At 38.7% G+C, this 18,141-nt stretch overlaps 1 protein-coding gene across 3 annotated transcripts in view; it reads left to right on the plus strand.

Annotated features, from left to right (window-relative positions):
* CADM2 (cell adhesion molecule 2) overlaps positions 1-18,141 on the plus strand; it is a 609,843-nt gene that overhangs the window by 235,333 nt on the left and 356,369 nt on the right. The window lies entirely within an intron of this gene.

The following is an 18,141-nucleotide window of genomic DNA, read 5'->3' on the forward strand; positions in this document are numbered from 1 at the left end:
ATGTATTTAATTCAAATAGCCATAGTCTGTTGGAGATGTAGTGATGGGAACATTAGAAATGCTTTGAGTAATGGCTCAGAATCCCATATGAAACAGAACACAGTGACTTAACACTCTTATATTTACACATAAATTAGATTTTTGTTGGCGATTTCAGTGTAAGTAGAATGAATTTCAGTTGAAAGCAAGAAAATTAATAACTATTGGTCAGGACCATGGAATAACTCAAAACTTCATATGCTGCTTTAAAGCATATATGTGTGTATGTATGCATAAGATGTGTGTATGCACTGTTTTATTAATGTGTATCAGAAATGGATTAAATGCTAGCACCCAGGAGAGCAAAAGTATAGTTTTTAAAGTGATATTAAGAGTAACACACAAGAGGGATCAGTCAGCCTTTATATAGATTTGTGTCTCTAGGCTGAGCTGCATATTCTTTCTGTTCTGTTGCTGAACTAAGACAGTGGGAAGGTTTCAGCTTTTTTAATTTTCTCTTCTCCCTCACTTATCTGTGAGTGTTTGCATTGTGTGTTACAGCATCTCTATTTAGGAAAATACTCTGTGATCTGTATGGTCATGACACTTCTGTTTTTGGATGATTCATTGCTGCCTTTTCTTGAAGAATATCTTCCCATCTCTTATTTAGCAGTGCTGGCCATTCCACATTGTCTTTTGTAACAAATTCTGACTTCTGAGGTAAGAATAGAGGTTTGTGGAGGCTGACCTCCCGTTCTTAGTTTCAAGGACTGGGATGCTATCTTAAGCCACGGTGATTAATTGAGGCAGACAAGATTAGATAAGAATATATATTTTCAAGGGAGTGTAGGTTTGCTGGGCAGTAAAGCGTGGGAATTAAAATCAACTGCCAAAGCACTGAACAAGCAAGTACAGCAGGAGGAAACCTCCTCAAAGTGCTGCACATCAGGGGGAGCAGAGATGGCCCTTCAGTTCTTGGCTTATGCCAGGGCTGCCAACAAAGGCAATGATTGTGATGGGCTCCTTGATGGGATGAACTGTCCACCAAGACCAATGAACAAGCAGCTGCCACATAGGAAGGCATTTAGGTAACCAGCACCTGTGGCCTCATTTAAAATTACAATTAGCTGCTTTGTTGAGGAGCACTTACCGATTCCAAGGGATATCTACTTTCTTTTTTCTTCTGCGATTCCTGACATATAATTATATCATGTAATTTTTCTGAAATATTTTTTTGTTCATCCATGCATACTATTCATTTACTAGATCTGCTTATGAAGGATTAAGAAACTTTTTTCTCTGAATGTTGCATGTGTCTTTGATTTTCCAGTAACATCTGTGCATAATGAATTGAGATGCACCTATATTTTTAGCTTGTTTGTATCCTTTCTTTTCTCAGACCATGAAACATTAGAACTTATGACAGAATTGTTTCATTTCAGAGGGTTACTACATTTAAAATACAGTAAATAAATATAATGAACTATAAGCAGGCCATAGGCTTTCTATTTTTTCTTATTGCAACATCTATATAAGGAAGAAAGGAGGGAAGAGAAAAGCAGCCTTTTCTACCCTGCGTTGTGTACCCTTAAATAAGGGCCAAAAATGGAGGTACAGAACCTGAAATGTCCACAGTTCTGACACTGAATGGGAAACAAGTGGGTTTGAGAAACTGTAAATCAGGAGTTTCACGATTAGACCAATTGACTCAGCAGTAAGTTTGTTTGATTTTGAGTTGTTCCTGGCATGTTTCCATTTGACATCCAAAAACTTATTACGACCCAAAGAATTTTCTACCGAGTAAGCATCTCTCCAAGTGGTAAAATGTTCTTACAGCAGTGGGAAAACTTGGAGGGAGCGTAGAACAGCTGCACTACCTGCTTGACATCCATACAACAGGTTGCCAAGAGAAGCCATAAAAATGGCCCAGACATATTTGCATAGAAAAGCAGGCTCTTAATTTTAAAATCATTACAGCAAAAACTTGATGACGGGCTTTCGAAGACCAACCCTGTCTTCCCTGGGTCATTTCTATTTTCTACACTCTCTTGAAAGTTTTTGTCTTTTTGATTTTTCAAAACAACTTAAAAGTAATCATTAGAGCTGCCTTGGTTTGGGGAATACATAGAATTATTATTCCTCCAGCTATATGCAATATTTGTAGGAAATAAGCAGGTATATTTGTGTTGCTATAACAAAGATGTTGTATTAGATGTTTTTTAAAGATAACCTGTTGGAGGAAAACTCTTCTCTGTGAAACTTGTTGAGCTTCCAAAAAGATATTTTTTCCTCACTGGATCAAATGAAGCCTCTTCAAAATCATCTGTGTCAGTTTGTGGGTGGGGGATGCTATTTCTGTTTTTGTTTTGTTTTGGTATAAAGAAAGAGAGAGAAACCAAAGAAATCCAGAAATGAGCATTCTTACAGCAGAAATGAGATCACAACAAATGCTCATCCAAGTTCCTGTCTTAAATACTGTTTATTATTATACTGTTCATTATTATACTGTTCCTGTCTTAAATGCTATTTATAAAAAAAACAATGACCCCCATATAGATGTGGGTCGTTGCTTATAAACTTGAACTTCTTTGGAGATGGTAAAATAGGGGTACTCTTTAGAAAAATCAGAGATATAAATAGGATTATTTCTATAGTAGAAGCCCTACTTAAAAAGTGTAATATTAAACCAAATTTTATTAATCCAAGCTTAATAATGATGTGGGGCATGAAAAGTTCTTTAAAAGGAAACTTTTATGTTTTGAAGCAAATACAAAGCAGTTTTGATGTTTTTATCTCTGTGCTCTGTCTTTGGGGAAAGAAAGTAGAAAACAAACATGACAGTACATTAATTCATTGTTTCAGTAAAAGATCAGATACATTCAAAATGCACATTTGTTTTCCTTCTTTGACTTTAGTCAGAGCAATAGGGGGAAAGACCAGCTTTCTCATAGTAGATGAATGTTGCAAGTACATAATAAACCCAGATCTCCAAACACATCAGTCATGTGTCATCTGAAATATGCATTGTGTCTCACATTGCAATTGCTTCCCCAATATTCATGAAATATTCATGCTGGGTACATGCAGTACGTGCCACGTGGATAGATGTGACATGAAGCAACAACAGTAATCAAGACTTCAGTATAAGGAGGCCAAAACAAAAGCAGAATAGCCTCCATTTCACCTTAGCATATGGTATTAGGAAAAAAAAATGGATTATTAATAAAGTATGCAAGGCTTCCCTTCTTACACACGTGCACACCAGAGCTCTCTCTTCTGTCTGCCCCATCAGTTGAGTGTCTAGTAAGTAGTTTTTTACTTTACTCTCTAATCGTGGAGGAATCTTGGTTATTAATGGTGAGTTTAGCTGCTTAAGCTCATGGAGCAATTGGATTTAAAAGAATATTCACACCTTAATCCCACTATTTGAATTACAACTCTCTCTTTTTCCTGTTCAGTTAGTCCATCCTGCTTATTTTCCTTGGAAGCTGAAAAAATAAATGGGTCTGTGTTGTGTTTTGTCATCACCCATAAATCCTCAGGAGGATGGAGTAATAAATTTCATTTCATAGGTAGATGGTGGAGTTTGTTTTTATTTAAATTATTTTTATATAGGTTCATGCCTAGATGCCAGGCACATTTGCACAACCTGAAAGAATTTCCAGATTTCCAAGGTCTGGTCAGATTCCACAGACAAAGCCCAGGGGAGCTTGACTCAGCCCAGAGGGATTGAAATCTTTGCAGGTGTTTTCAGTTGTACACTTCTTGTTTTGTTTCACAAAACCAGAAAATAAATCCTAACACTGAAAAAGGGCTGGGAGTCACGGCATTTTATTATCCACAGTGCTGTTGCCTTCCTTGAGTGTTCAAATATTTTCTCTAGTTTTATCAAGTGATCCAGGAACTAGAACTCTGAGCTACTTGTGAAGCACTTGAAATGATTACAACCCATTTTAAATCTTTTTGCAGCTGAAATAATGAAACGTGTCTCTAATAGTGACAGCTGATAGGCACAAAGCGTGACTGTCTTAAAACAGGCTTTGAAACCATCGCCAGTGACCTTCCAGAAGAGAAATGCAACATTGCCTAAACCAAACTTTTATTGGTGGCATACCTCCTCTGCCACTATTTATAACTAGGTTTCATTTCACTATCATTATGTTCATGTGCAGGAAGTCTTTTTTTCACTGGTGCTTTGCATAAAGGCTCTTAGCTGGTGCATGAGACAAGTTTAGGAGGAGTTTGGACCAGCAGAGATGCAGCCCAGCCCTCATTAGAAGTTGCCAGGCATTGATTTCTTGTTCTAGGCAATGCCAGCAGGATTTTTCCCTCCACCCATGAATAGCAAAATATCAAATAACACAAGACTTGCCAAGTAGTCCTGTAACAAAAGGATATTTTTTTCCAAGAGAAAGTTGTTACTATGACTTTTTCAGATCTGTTTACTTGGTTAACGTTATAATAATAATTTTATTCCCACAGTGTACAAGCAGAAGAGATGTTTGATCATTTATACCGGTAAATTCATGGTAAGGGACTTCCTTCTATGCGAAGAAAATTTTTCTAGATGGTGGGTGCTTGTCAGTCTTTAACTGATTTAGAGAAGGCATTATTTTGAAAATTACCATGTCAATTTAACTGTGATGGTAACAGAGGCAGGTACCAGCAGTTTCTTTCTGATTATGTTAAAATCTCATCTATTATTTAGTTTAAAACTGACAGCATATATTAAGGCTTAATGAAGGCTTTCAGTAATTTAAAAGATGGGATTTATCTTTGCAGATTTTGGGACGTTTCTGTCATTTATGAGCACCAGGATTTGAACAAAAGCTAATCTTAGGAGGAGTTTCAGCCAAGTTATTTTTACTTTGAAATAAGAAACTTTAAATTTACCAAAAAAACCCCAAAAAGTTCTTTGAGAATTACTACATCTGAGTTGGTTTTAAAAGCCACCAAAATGGTGGTGGTTTTTTTTTCTTTTTTTTTTCTCCTTTTTTTTTCCTTTCTTTCTTTTTTTTTTTTTTAGAGGCATATATTAAAATAGCATTAAAAAGTAATAGAACATCATGAGCAGAAGTTGGAAGTTCAGATTGGTTTATGAAAATGAATCTTCTTCATAGACTTTTCATAGTGCTCATTAAAATTGACTGAATTTAAATGACTGTCTCCTGGAGTAAGGAGAATTTTTGAAATTCATACTTCTGAAGCACAGCTCAGAGACAAGACAGCTTCCATTTTATTTGTTAAGGTAACACTGGTTTTGTTTGCTTGGTTGGTTTGGGGTTTTTTTAGTGGTTTGGTTTGTTTTTTAAAGGAAGAGTTCTACAATTATTCAGTGTTTGTGACTTTGTATGACTCCCTCTGAAATATCTGAAGCTATTGGGTGATTTCAGTCAAATCTGACAGAAGGCTCGAGGTCTCCAAGGTAATTACGTTTCTTTAAACTTCATAAAGACAGTCAGAAAAAAGAATGAGCTTTGAACTATCATAAATTGGCCTCCAGAACTTTTATGCTTGTGTTGGGAGAGCAATTTTAAGGAAATGGGAAGTAATTATATTGGGAAAAGGAAGGAAATGTATAAGCATATGCAAAATTGATGGAAAATCTTGATGTGATAAAGTTAAAATAAAAATCAAGCAAAACCCATAACGTTTTAGGAAAGCAAGGGGATTTTTTGATTTTTATCATTGTTGTTGTTGTTATTGTTGGTTTTTTTTCTTCATTCCACTGCATTTCTTTGTTTTAGCAGAGGGAAGGAAAAAGTTAGTGCAGCTGCCATAAAAGATCATTAACTCATCTTATGAGAGAGATAAGAGCTGAGATATAGAGAGGATGACTTTTTTATGAACTGCATTTCTAAACTGAGGCAGCGCTTGACAGAAAAATAAATTCCATTTTTGAAGAGTGGTATCTCTTTTGAAACATTCAGAATTCCATATTTTTCTAATTGCATGCTATGGATGATGGCAGACATATGGATTAATCTTTAAAATTGAGCAAGAATTATGTTTCGTATTTAATTTTTGCTGTCAGCTGGGGAGAAATGGAGCCACAAGTGGTTATGAATCTTTTAACTACTCTTTATAAATAAGCAATTTTCAGATTAATATCTGTGAAGAAGTGGAGACTGCATTTATGTTGTACTCCTGCATATATTCCTGACATTAGCACTTCTTTTGCAGAACAACACGCAGCTGAATTTCAGCCTTATGGACACTGATAAATCATCAGAATTGACATTGTATGCACAGGTTAAATGTTTTAATTAATGTGTGGCCAGCATGCTCCCTTATTTATTTTTTTTTTATTTCCTTTTTTCATAAGCAAAGCTGAAATTCCTTGGAAGTTTGTAGAGTCTCAAACCTTGGGAACAGTCAAAAGCCATCTTGAATTAAAAAAAAACCATCCTGAGCAACTAGCCCTAAGTGGCACTGCTTGAGGGAAGGAGTTGGATCAGATGACCTCCAGAGGTCAAAGGAATTGTATGAAACATCTGAATTTTTTTCTTCTCTTGTCACAGTTTCATTTTTGCTATTAGTCAGTAAAGCAATCAATCATAAAATGCTTGGGATATTTGAGATTTGACAGGGAAATAGTAGCAGCCAAGAGGAGCTGAGGCTTATGACGTGGATGAGAACATCCATGCTGGTGAAATAAGGTCATCTGCTAATCCTGCTGGTAGCAGGTAACTGGGACAGCAAATATCTGGGTTAAATATGCTGAATTTTTTGTAGAATAGATGAGGAAACAATGGATTTCATTCACACAGTAAGAAAATGTCTAGGGCAGGTATTGTATTGATCTATTTTATGTTATTTACAGTACATAGTAAAACTCAGAACTCCTATGTTGCGTGTTTTTTGTGAAATGAAAGACGTATTTAACAAATGAGCTGTTCAATGAAGCTTTTTAATGAAATGGTCGCCCACCATCACTCTCAGAAGTGGGAACATCAGCTCCTGCTGCTCACGGGTAGCACACACACCAAACCAAGCTTCAATGAAACAGGTGCCATCTTCCCCAAAAACTCTCTGTGCCCTCTGAGGTATTAGGACAAAGGAAGAGGGTGTCATCTTCTGGTAGGGACCAGCTGGGCCCTGACAAAATTGCCTGTAGAGAAGCTATTGCCTTCCTCAGCCACGGACAGGAGTGGAATAACTATTGTTTCTAAGAAAGACAGAGTTCTGACTAATGGGGAAAAATATTTTTAATTATAATTTTCCCATGTGCGTTCATTATTTCAAATTACGCAGAGAGCACAAACACTGGAAAACTAGCAATTTGTTAGTGAGAGGAACCAGAGAGAAGTGAGCAAGTGCAGAACTACAATTCTTATGAGACCCTATGTTTAATTATTTTTAATTCATAAGCTAAGTGACAGATTTAGTTAAAATCCTGAGAAAATTCAATCTTTAATTAGAGTGTGTCCTTTGAGTGGGGAAGGTGTTATAATGTATCCTTCAAATAAAACAAAGAGGATAATTCCTTTTTTTTTTTTTTTTTAATACAAATATCTGAAATCAATCTTTACACAGGGATTGTTTGTATAATATGACATTAAAAGGAATGAAAATTAACATATGCCAAGGCTACTTCAAGGTGGCAAGGCAAGCTCTTGCAGCCAAGGAAACGCTGTGATGAAGATTGCCTGTGCAACACTGATTTGTCCCCTTCAGGCAGGTGCACTAATGCAGTCTTTAATTACCTGCTCACACACTGGTATTACCACACAAACTTCTGCTGAGTACTGAGCGAGCTGCTCTTCAGTATTTCCTTCCAGCCTCACCATTCCCATCCTGCCTGTGATATTTACAGCACACAGTCCAGTCTTCACACTGAACACAGACGGAATTATTGATTTCCTCGTGTGCTTTTTTCCCAGGTATTTCAGCTGTTCTATCTTATGACTAGATCCTCAAAGGGACACAGGTATTTTGCTGTTTAGCATTGCAGTGCCTAATTTGTAGGTGTCTGGCTCTCAGCTTAGCTCCTACAATCCCGACTGAAATTCCCTTTCCAGTGTGTGGGCGCCTCAGGGTATTGCTGCTGCAGGCTTTTCTGCAGAACAGGGAATCCTGGGCTTGGTTTAGGTGACATGAATGCTTGCAGGTGTTTCAGCACGTGTCTAACTCAGTCTACCACCCTAAGTTATAGCTTCTGGTGCCCGTTCTGGCAGTCGGGAGGCAAATCCATCACTGCACAGGCTGACTGTGGATGTTTGTATGTCTAAGGGGTGCTTGTACGTGTCAGGTCTGAACACAGGGGCCTTTTGCCACTGTGAGAAAACACAGCCAGGGCATATTACATGAAGTCTTTATTTATGTGACAGGTTCCCCAGGGAGACTGTGGATAGCCCAGCCTTGGCAGTGTTCAGTGCCAGGTTGGATAAGGCCTTGGGCAGCCTAGCCCAGTGATAGGTGTCTCTGGCCATGGCAGTGGAGGTTGGGATTAGGATGATCTTTAAGGTCCCTTCCAACCCTTAACATTCTGTGATTCTATCTCTGCAGGAAAGGGGAGTGATTCTGTCTTTTTTCCTGTTGTGGTGATAAAACCTTTGTCCTCTTGCTCACCCCTTACGTTCTGGCTCCCCGTTAGATACTCAAACTGTGGAACACCTAAGTTTACTTCTCACCTGGTTGGTTTTTTTTTTTTTGAGTGAGCTTTCATATCTGCAAATACAGTCTTTTGGGAATAATGTTGTCACTACTGGCCAAGTGATGTTGAAGTGGCAACCCTGCCAACACCTCCTGCCAGGAGTGACCAGAGACCACTGCTAAACCCAGGATGGGCTGGGTGTCACTTGCAGCCCGAGCTGGGGTAGATACCACAGTGGGGAACAGCAACAGAGCTGTGGGTGTACTGGGAGTGGGGTCTGGGGGAGGCTTGGAGTCAAGCCTGATGGTGCTGGGGTTGGGGAAAGCTGCTGGGGGCAGCACAGGAGGCAGGGCAGTGCTCTCAACAGGAACAGCCCCATCCCACAGCAGCAAGCCAGGCAGGCCTGGGATGATGGTAAGCACATTCAGCCAGGGGTCCTGATCATCTGCTGTGGCTGTAGGAACCATGAGGGTCAAGGCTGGGTCAGGTTGGTGTCCAGCTCAGCACTGACAGGACTGCAGCACAACAGCAGCACAGCTCAGACAGGGATCTAGGATGAGAGGCTCTGCACAAAAGCAGCTCCCAGGGGAAGGAGGAGCAGTCAGTCCCAACTGAGGTTTCTTCTCACTTTCTTTACAATGCCTGTCTTCAAGGTCGCCAGCTGTGCTTTGAGTCGGCCTTGAGTCCAGCTAGCCAAAGCCCCAGGAGGCGAGATGTGCTTGGGGTCCTGACAGCTCCCTTCCCACAGGTGTCAGAAGGAGGGAGAGGTGAGATCATGAGCACCTCATAGCTTGTGGTGAAGCAGAATTTTATTGTAATATATATATCTCTCTATATCTCCATATGACAAATTCAATTTTAAAACACCTCTGTGATTACAAGCCATATTACTGTTATTCTTAAGTTGTATAGGGTAAACCCAGGCTTGGACAATGTATGTCCAACAATTTAAAAGCATCAGTTGGGTCTTCAGTTTGACACGGCCTCGGGTATGGTTGTGGAGACATTTATGTGCTGATAGCAGCACTCTCCTTGTTTGTGGTGTTTTGAAGGCTTGTGTCTGCAGATTATGTCCCACATGTCTCAAATTAGTTGCCTCCACATAAGGAACAGACAATTAGTAGCCACGAGGAGGAATTTGATTTCATACTTTTTGACGACAGTGTATAGGTAGAACAGACTGCTGGTTTCAGCTGTAAGATTATTCTTCTATAGTTTTTGCTTCTTTCCTCCTCACTGGACAGAAATGAGCTCCTATATCCATGGTAGAGGGACAGTCTTTCTCAGGTGACAATTATTCTATAAATGGGCAGGATTCCATGGAGGGAATGGATGACTTGGACAGAGATAGTCCAGCTCTCAAGGGAGCTGAACCATGACTGTACAAAGGAACAATATTTAAATTGATAACCACATATTATTTAAAAACAGTTGTCTTACGTAACAGTAAGTAATGTCTTCGGTGTATAATGTTAGTGATCTGTAACTGTTTCATTATTCATATCCTTTTGGATATAAGTAGACATGCATACTTCACCCTATATACATAGATAGGCAGAGACATATAAAGGAACAGAAAGTTTCACAGGTGCAAATAATGGATTTGGCCTCCAGATTCACTCATCACCAAGACTTACACACCCCACCTACATTTTATGGGCCAGAAATGTAACTGCTGAGACCTACAGCTCTGTCAAACACTGTCTGTAAAAGGCTGAGATGATGTAAAAACAAGGATTTTCAGAGGGGTTAAAATGTTAATTACATTACAAAAAGAAGGGAGAGTGAGAGAATTGGAAATGCCCTAGGTATGTATAACGAGTAAGTAATGGGAAAGACTGAAATGCATTAATATTAAACCTTCACTACATAACTCATCCTTATTGGACACAGCTGTCGATAAAATATGCCCTTACTCTTGACAAGTAGCTCCTGTGTTTTGCTTGTAGATTAGCTTGCAGCCCTGCTCTGTATTCTTTATCTTCATCACTGCACCAGTCCTTTAATTAGGCAGTGAAATCTTCTGCATAGTGATTAGGAAATCACAGTCAAGAAGGTGTTACAAAGAGAGGCTCTGGAAGCTGCTCAAAATAGCTTTCAGCTTTGGAAATTCCTCCATCTACTGTGGGAAGGAAATGTGTGTAGGATCCAGGGAAGCATGTAAACTAACCTTAGCTCAGTTGCTGCAGAAATGTGTTAGTATTTAGAGCAAGGATACTGTGCTTAAGAAAAATTAGTCTGAGGAGTGTGAGGAGTTAGGCAGTTGCTCACTCAGAAATTAATAACCTTAGAAATTATACTGAGTGCCTACAGAAATCAAAGATGTATTGAACAGCTTCATGTTGATGAAGATTTTTGATTTCAAGAGAAATTATCTGGCATTCTATCCAAATGTATGCAGAACTTCAGCTGCTCACACTGAAATAAAAACTGGATTTGTTCTTCATGGCATTGTTTTTTTTTTTTAATGCACTTTATCCCACCATTATTGTTTTGGTTTGGTTTTTTCCTTTTGGAAACATGCGTGCTTCTGTTCCTGGCAATCAGCTTGTATTAACTTTCTAATTCCCCAATCTCAATTACTGTTTATTGCACAGGAAAGTTTTCACATATATGGAGAAGTAGGGGAGTAGGGTATAACATAAATCCTAACAAAAAAAAAAAAAGTCTTTTTCCTTCATCTTCATGCTCATCATGTGAGAAGGAAAGGCTTTCTAACCTTACTGTGTGGAGGTAGAAGACAATGGTGATCATCTGCTGAGGGGGAGATTGATGTTCTTGCTATAAATATATGTATTTATAGAGATAGGAGGAGGCCACCATTCTACAAAGCATTTCCTTTCTTGCTTTGCTGCATGTTTGCATATCTATATGTTCCCTGTGGTTATTGTCAGAATAGTCTGCTTTTCAAAGCAAGGTGCTTTTTTTCTTTTTGTGCAAAAAGACACACAGAAATGAATCTTGATGTAAAATTTTGAGTGGAACATGTAAACATAACAGAATATACTAAACAAGAAGAGTCCTTTTTTCCCCTTATACTTTTTATGTCAGTAACATTCATCCCCCATAATTTTAGGATAGTTTTTTTCTTTAATGACTGAGATGTCCAGAATCACTTGGGTCATTTTTTTTTCCCTCTTCACAAGCAACCATAAGAAACATTAGAAATAATGAACATTGAACTGTAGTTTATTCCAGTGAATCTGGAGGATCTTTATTGACAGCATACACAGATTCAGTGCTTATGATTAGGGTTGTCTTCTGTCAGTGTGGCTGCATAAGTGATCTGGAGTCTGTGCCTTTTTTTTTTTTTTTTTTCATTTTTATGGATTTTTTACTCATATGAATCGACTGATATTCGAGGAAACAATTTTGGTATTTCTTCTTGGTGCCTTGAAGAGACTCTGTGGTTGGATAAATGAATACAACCTTTCCTTCACCTTGTTGTAAGTTGGGTTGGAGAGGCTTTGACCAGTTTTCTGGGGTTTTTTATTGTGGTTGTGGGATTTTTCTTTTGTTCTGGCTTGTTTGTTTCTCCCTTTCTGCCTTCCTCTGATACAATGCTATGAACTGCAGGGGGATATAGCCTAAATTAACAGGTACTTAGGCAGTTTATACTGTAGTTTTTCCCTAGTGCAGTGGTAGAGTTCCATTAATTGCAGATAACGTAGCAGATGTGATCTGCATTACTTGTTCATTACCAGGATTGACTTACACACTGTTTTAAAATTGATAACTGTACAAGGAGTTGTGAATTCTGTGTGTGCAGAATTGACTCTCTACTCGTATTTATTCTTTCTGTATTTTCGAGTATGGGTTATGTGTCACAAGGACAGATTTAGAATATGAAAAATCTTAGTCTTTTAGAAATAGATTTTCCTTTTTATGTAGTCACAGGCCTCACTTTCTTTGACCTCACTTTTTACTTTACTATTCCTGCTCCACAGTGCATTTGCTCTTTGTGAATAAAGAAGGGAAATCACTGGAATGGGTGATGAGAAGGGTCTAAGGATGGCATGAGATCATTTTGAACATTGGACTAACTTTATAGTCACTCATATTCTGTGTCAGGATATCTTAAATCAGAAAATAGAACATATCAAGGCTAAAGTGCATGTCTAGCCTTAGAGAATTCTGGCATTAAATATATTTGTACTTTGCCACATAAAGATATTCTGAGTTCCATAACATTAAACAGGGAAGTTGGACAATACAGAGTCAAATCCAAGGAAGCAACGTGCTGAGCAATGAAGTACACCTGGAAGTTGGTGGATAACACTGACATTTCTGTGTGTTGAAGAGAAGAATATGAAAAAGAGGTGAGTGGAATAGGAAAAAAGGAAAATTAAGAAGATTCTGATGTTTTTCTCCCTTGCTGGCCTAAGTGTCCACTTGAAGACTTGCAGTTTGTTGTCAAAGATTACTGGTTTTTTCAGGTATCTTGATAATGTGCTCAAGGAGTGGACTTTCCTTGCAAGGCAGGATCAGTGTAAATAACCTTTCCTGAGTGGGGCTAGGGCACAGTTTAACTTGCCTGGGGACATCTGCAGAGTTCCCACTCTCAGGTGTTTTAGGGCAGTAGGTGGGATTTCATACCCCGGTGCTGGAATCAGCTGTTGAGCAGTCAGCAGTCTAATCCCAGAGTGTAGAGGGTAAGAGGGAGCTGCCCTGGGGTCAGAGGGACAAGATGATGAGGGGAAAGAGGAGAAAAAGTCATGTTGAGGTGCTGCTACAAAATGACTGGTACTCCTATGTGTACTGCTCAATGGCAGCTGCAGTTCTGTTCCTCCTCTGCCTCCTTGCTTTTGAATCCTGCCTCTCGCTTCAGAGGGGGGTTGGACATTTCTGCATTAAATATTTCATTACACACATATTTGCAAGCAGGTTATAAATTCAAATCGCAGAATCACAGAATTGTTAACGTTGGAAGGGACCTCTGGAGGTCATCTATTCCAAGCCCAGCCCCAAGAGGAGCCCAACCTCAGCCTGCAGGCCGGGGTAGCTAAGTGAGCCTTGGGTTGGGCTCACCTACTCTTAGCTACTGAATCCAGACCACTCTGCAGAAACTTCTGCAGGGGGAGAGGGAGAACAGAGAGCATTTCCTTTTGTGGCCTGCTGTGAACTGTGCTCCTTTGGGAGTGATGCCTGGTGATGCTGAGGAAAAAAAACTCTGGAGCAGTTAACTGAGGGTGAGATAAGGAAAGGGTTTAATTTGTGCCTAGGCATAGATGTTACGGGACGCACGCAGGCCGTGTTCAGGTGTTACAATTTATAATCCAAGTTTTGTCCATCCCGTAGCTTTTGCCCTGGTCCACCCCCTGGCCCAGCCCCTGGGAATTGGGTCTGGGGGCTTTTTGGGACCACCTCTTCGTCACCTTCACCATCTTCAGAGCACAAAGGGTACACGGTCACCCAGTTCTCGACTGTGTTCTGTCGTTCAGGCCAAGATATGAGTGTTCTCTAAACAGCATAGGCCTACCTTGACAAAAGACTAAACATTTTCTACTGAATTCAGGGGTAGAATTGATATGGGGAACATGGAATGGGGTGAGAGGGTTGAGGAATGTGTAAACTAAAGGGTGCTAAAGGGTGAGGAATAAGGACTGCTGCTTCTAAAATCTACTTTTACTACTTAACTACTTATAAAACTAAGGAAATAAGAAAAAAACAGGTGGACCTTATGGCATCAGGAGTGACAGGAATCCTGATTCCCAGTCCTGCTTCAGTGAATGTATGTGTTTATTTTTCATTGAGCTGTTTGTGCCTAAGAGCTTTGACAAGCAGGATCCAACCCTAGGACCCTTTTCTCTTCTCACTGAGCAACAGAGTCATGTATCTACATAGTAAGAAATATGAAGGGGTGTAACTTTCAAGTCCTTAAGCTCTAGCTAACATGAAAAAAGGGATTCACCTACAATAGTCCTTTGTAGGATCCAACATGAGTGAACTTGATTCTAGTTTGGTCATCAGGGTGTTTTTGCCTTTTTAAAGTAACTGACTTTGAGAGTTTTTTAATTCTCATTTACTGCCTGCTATATAAAACAAAAATGGTGGAAAGGAACATATACCTAAATATTTTTTTGCTCCCTCTCCTCTTCTTTCTTTCTTTTTTTCTTTTTTTTTTTAATATATTTTATTTTTCCCAAATATAAGTGTGTGTGATGCCAGTGGAGGAAATTAGAAATGTTACCATTCTTTCACTTCCTTCTCACATAATTCCCAAAATTTTTATAACATTTTGGGTATTTATTCTCTGCATTATTAGAGCTACAGCGGGTAAGCTGCATTTCATAGGAAGTGTTCATTAGTAGCATTTTCTAGAAAACATGTTATTTTTTTTTTCAAAAATACTACTTGTACAACACATAACAATACGTAGATCCCAAGAGTTATGAACTGAGTATTTATACTGAGGCTTCTGAATAACAGTGATTATATGGCAACAAACTGCATTCTCTAGAAAATGTTGATTTCTGGTATTAATGGCATTTACTTAACACAGTGTGTGTTGCAAAACTTCATAAACTCTTAACAAAAGGGGAAAAAAAAAGATCTGATTGTTCAGGCCAAGGCTCATAGCAGCTCCTTTGACTTTTTCTCTGAAGTTACATAATAACTTGTGACAAGTCTACCTTTCATTTTTGTTAACCTCTTCACCAGGAATGTTAAACACCTGAAAAAAATCTGAGTGCGCACTGAGAGTCATAAATAATGTTCTGTCCTTTTACAACTTGAAAAGATAAAATGCTGAAATGTAATGGCCTGGTCCAGAACTGATTTTTCATGCTTACATTTTGATATGTTTTTGAAAAGAGGACAGTCAGTGCCACAGTGTCTGAAAGCTTGATTACACGTATGCAATCTGCTGCAGGAAGTTTTAGGCAAATAGGGCAGAGTAATTCTGCATACACTTTATGACAATGCTGAGAAGTATTTCCGTTGGAATAATGCATTAGTTGGATAACCTGGGAATATCTTTTTCTGTTCCTGCTTTACTTCAGAGGAAGATTAGACAACAAATGAGGGAATAATTCATGGCATTGTATGTTTCTTTGTTGAATTAAATTCACTTTGTGTCCTAGATTGAAAAGAAATAGATAGTGACAGTGTACCCTTATACCAGTTAAACATATATATTAACGTAAAGGAAACTGTGAAAAGTTCAGTATTTTTGAAAAATCCTTCTTGTACTGTCTATCATTGAATTAATGTACAGACAGATTTTCTTAGACTCAACTTTCACACTCCCATATTCACAAATATGTGCTAGGGCTGTGTTTTTTTTCACCTTTCCCTTCAACATTGTTCCTTTTGAAGCATCTCCCACATGCTGTTTCCTTTAGTAGGTGTGTGGGATGAGGGTGAAAGAGGCTGATCTTCTCATCTTCCTTTTAGGACACACAATGTACCTCAAAGATATTAGTCCAGTGTTGATCACAGTTCTAAGCCAGCTGAATAAAACATTTTTTTGGTACTGATTCAACTTGATTCAATCTTTCAAATATAATAAAATCACATTGTGTACAATCGATCTTCCATGCAAAGGATTCAGCTAGGTTGCTGTACCATCATCTGCACCAGCATTTTATTTTAAAATTTAAGCATCTTTTGGAACATGCTGCATGAAACATAGTTACTGTTTCTTAAATAATTAGGCTTTGCAAAGTTCACCTTCTTCCAATGACAGAAAAACAATTTCATTCGCGCCGCTGAAATGCCCTTAATTGGAGCAGTCAGCTGCACTGCCAGTTTATGAAAAAGTACATGGAAACATTCTTTGGCTGTGTGGCCTCTAGCATGTGACACTGGAAAATGGATTTGTAACTCCATGAATTAAGACTTTTTGCCTGAAGGCATAACTATTAGGCATGCATTTTGCCTGCCTCTGAGGGTACCTGCGCTATACTGGTCACTTAATCCTCTGCTCCTTCCTTTGGTAATGGCTGTAGTGTACTACTTCAAGTTTGCTTTTTTTTTTTTTTTAAGTTTTGTTTCCAGTAGTTGTTAATTGTCCAGCTTTATTTGCTCGGTTTTAATCTTCCAGTTGTTTCAGTAATATCATTATATGTCTTTTGTCCCCACAAAGTAAACCTACCGGAAGAACAGACATTTGGAAAGCTGATTAAAAATAAACCATTTTTTTTTTTTTTTTAAATTGTGATATGCCAGCCACTGCTGTTTCTCATAGCTATATAGCTCTTCTAGATAAAAGATCCACATGGAGTTGACATTGGGACAGAGTATGTGGAGTTTTTAGCACTGCAGGATGCATTGAATGTCTTAATAGCTTCTGGAGAATGCTTAAGGGCACTTTCAATAGTGCCATTAAAAGAATTTTATATTTAAAGCAAATTACTCTCCACACATCACATTTTAACCCTGAGTTATTCCTGCACTTTGAATGTAAGGATGTTTTAAAAGCCTAAAGTTGGACAGCAGAGTTTTGGGTTTTGTTTGTTTGTTTGTTTGTTTTTGGATCAAGTAAAAAGCATTAGTGAGAAAACCAATTCATTGTGCAGGAATTATTTTCAATAGATTGTGAGAAAGCTGTGAAAAAAGCCTGAAAAGAAAGGCTGGGGAAGGAGAATGGGTGATGCAACAGCTGTGCTTAGTCCTAGTTCTTACTGCAAGGTGAAGGAATTGGCAAAACAAGCCACTAAAATGGCTTCCTGATGGATTTAACTCCTTGTCCTAAATCTGGTGAAGATGTTGCATAAACGAGGAGAGTAGATAATTTATTTGCATATTTTTAGCAAAGTGGTTTTGACAATTAAGACTGGAACTAAGTGCAGCTGAAATTAAATATTCATGTACATTTAATGGCTTGATCGTTATTGTTACAGAAATGAGTTAACCCTTGGGACTTCAGGTATCTCTGGCATTTGCATTACCAGCAATCAGCAGCACAGCCAGTTTCCACTGCAAAACATCTGTGTGGCAGAGATAGGATTTATTTGGTGCAGGTATAAGTATCTGGAAGTCACTTCCTGGGCTTTTTAGGTAGGTGGAAACTTCTTTGTCTGCTGAGATATAAAAATGCAAGCCTAAGTTCTTTTGCTTCCTCCCCCCCCCCTTGCCAAAGGTACTGGTTTCCTATTAAGCACTGCATAATGAATTCAGATATTTTTCTGTGAACTACACTGTAAAGTGAAACTTGGCTGTGTTGAGATACCTAAGAAACATTTGGTACAGGAAAAGGCATAACTCCCGTGGTCAAAGTGGAACATCATCCCTGTGAGCCATCCAGAAAGTCTTTTTATTCTGGATGTGGTTAATATGACTGTATGTTTCCAAGTCATAGGCAAATTAGAAGCAGATTATCTCGACAGCTTATTAGGGAAAATTCAATGTGGTGTACCTGCAGATGTCTACTTCAAGCTGCTAAATTGCACCAGAAAACATTTGTGGGTTGCTGGGAAAAAAAAGCCCACTAAACTATTAGGTGGTAGATCTGTCTATGCCGTGCTGGAGGTTTTGTGCTGCCAAGTGTTCTTTCTTAAACCTGGCAACTGCTGGTATAACCTCAGCTTTCCCATTAGCATGAGACCTAATAGAGAGAGAAACAA

The sequence above is a fragment of the Lepidothrix coronata genome, unplaced genomic scaffold, assembly GCF_001604755.1.
Source record: "Lepidothrix coronata isolate B3197 unplaced genomic scaffold, Lepidothrix_coronata-1.0 Scaffold93, whole genome shotgun sequence".
NCBI classification, from domain to species: Eukaryota; Metazoa; Chordata; class Aves; order Passeriformes; family Pipridae; genus Lepidothrix; species Lepidothrix coronata.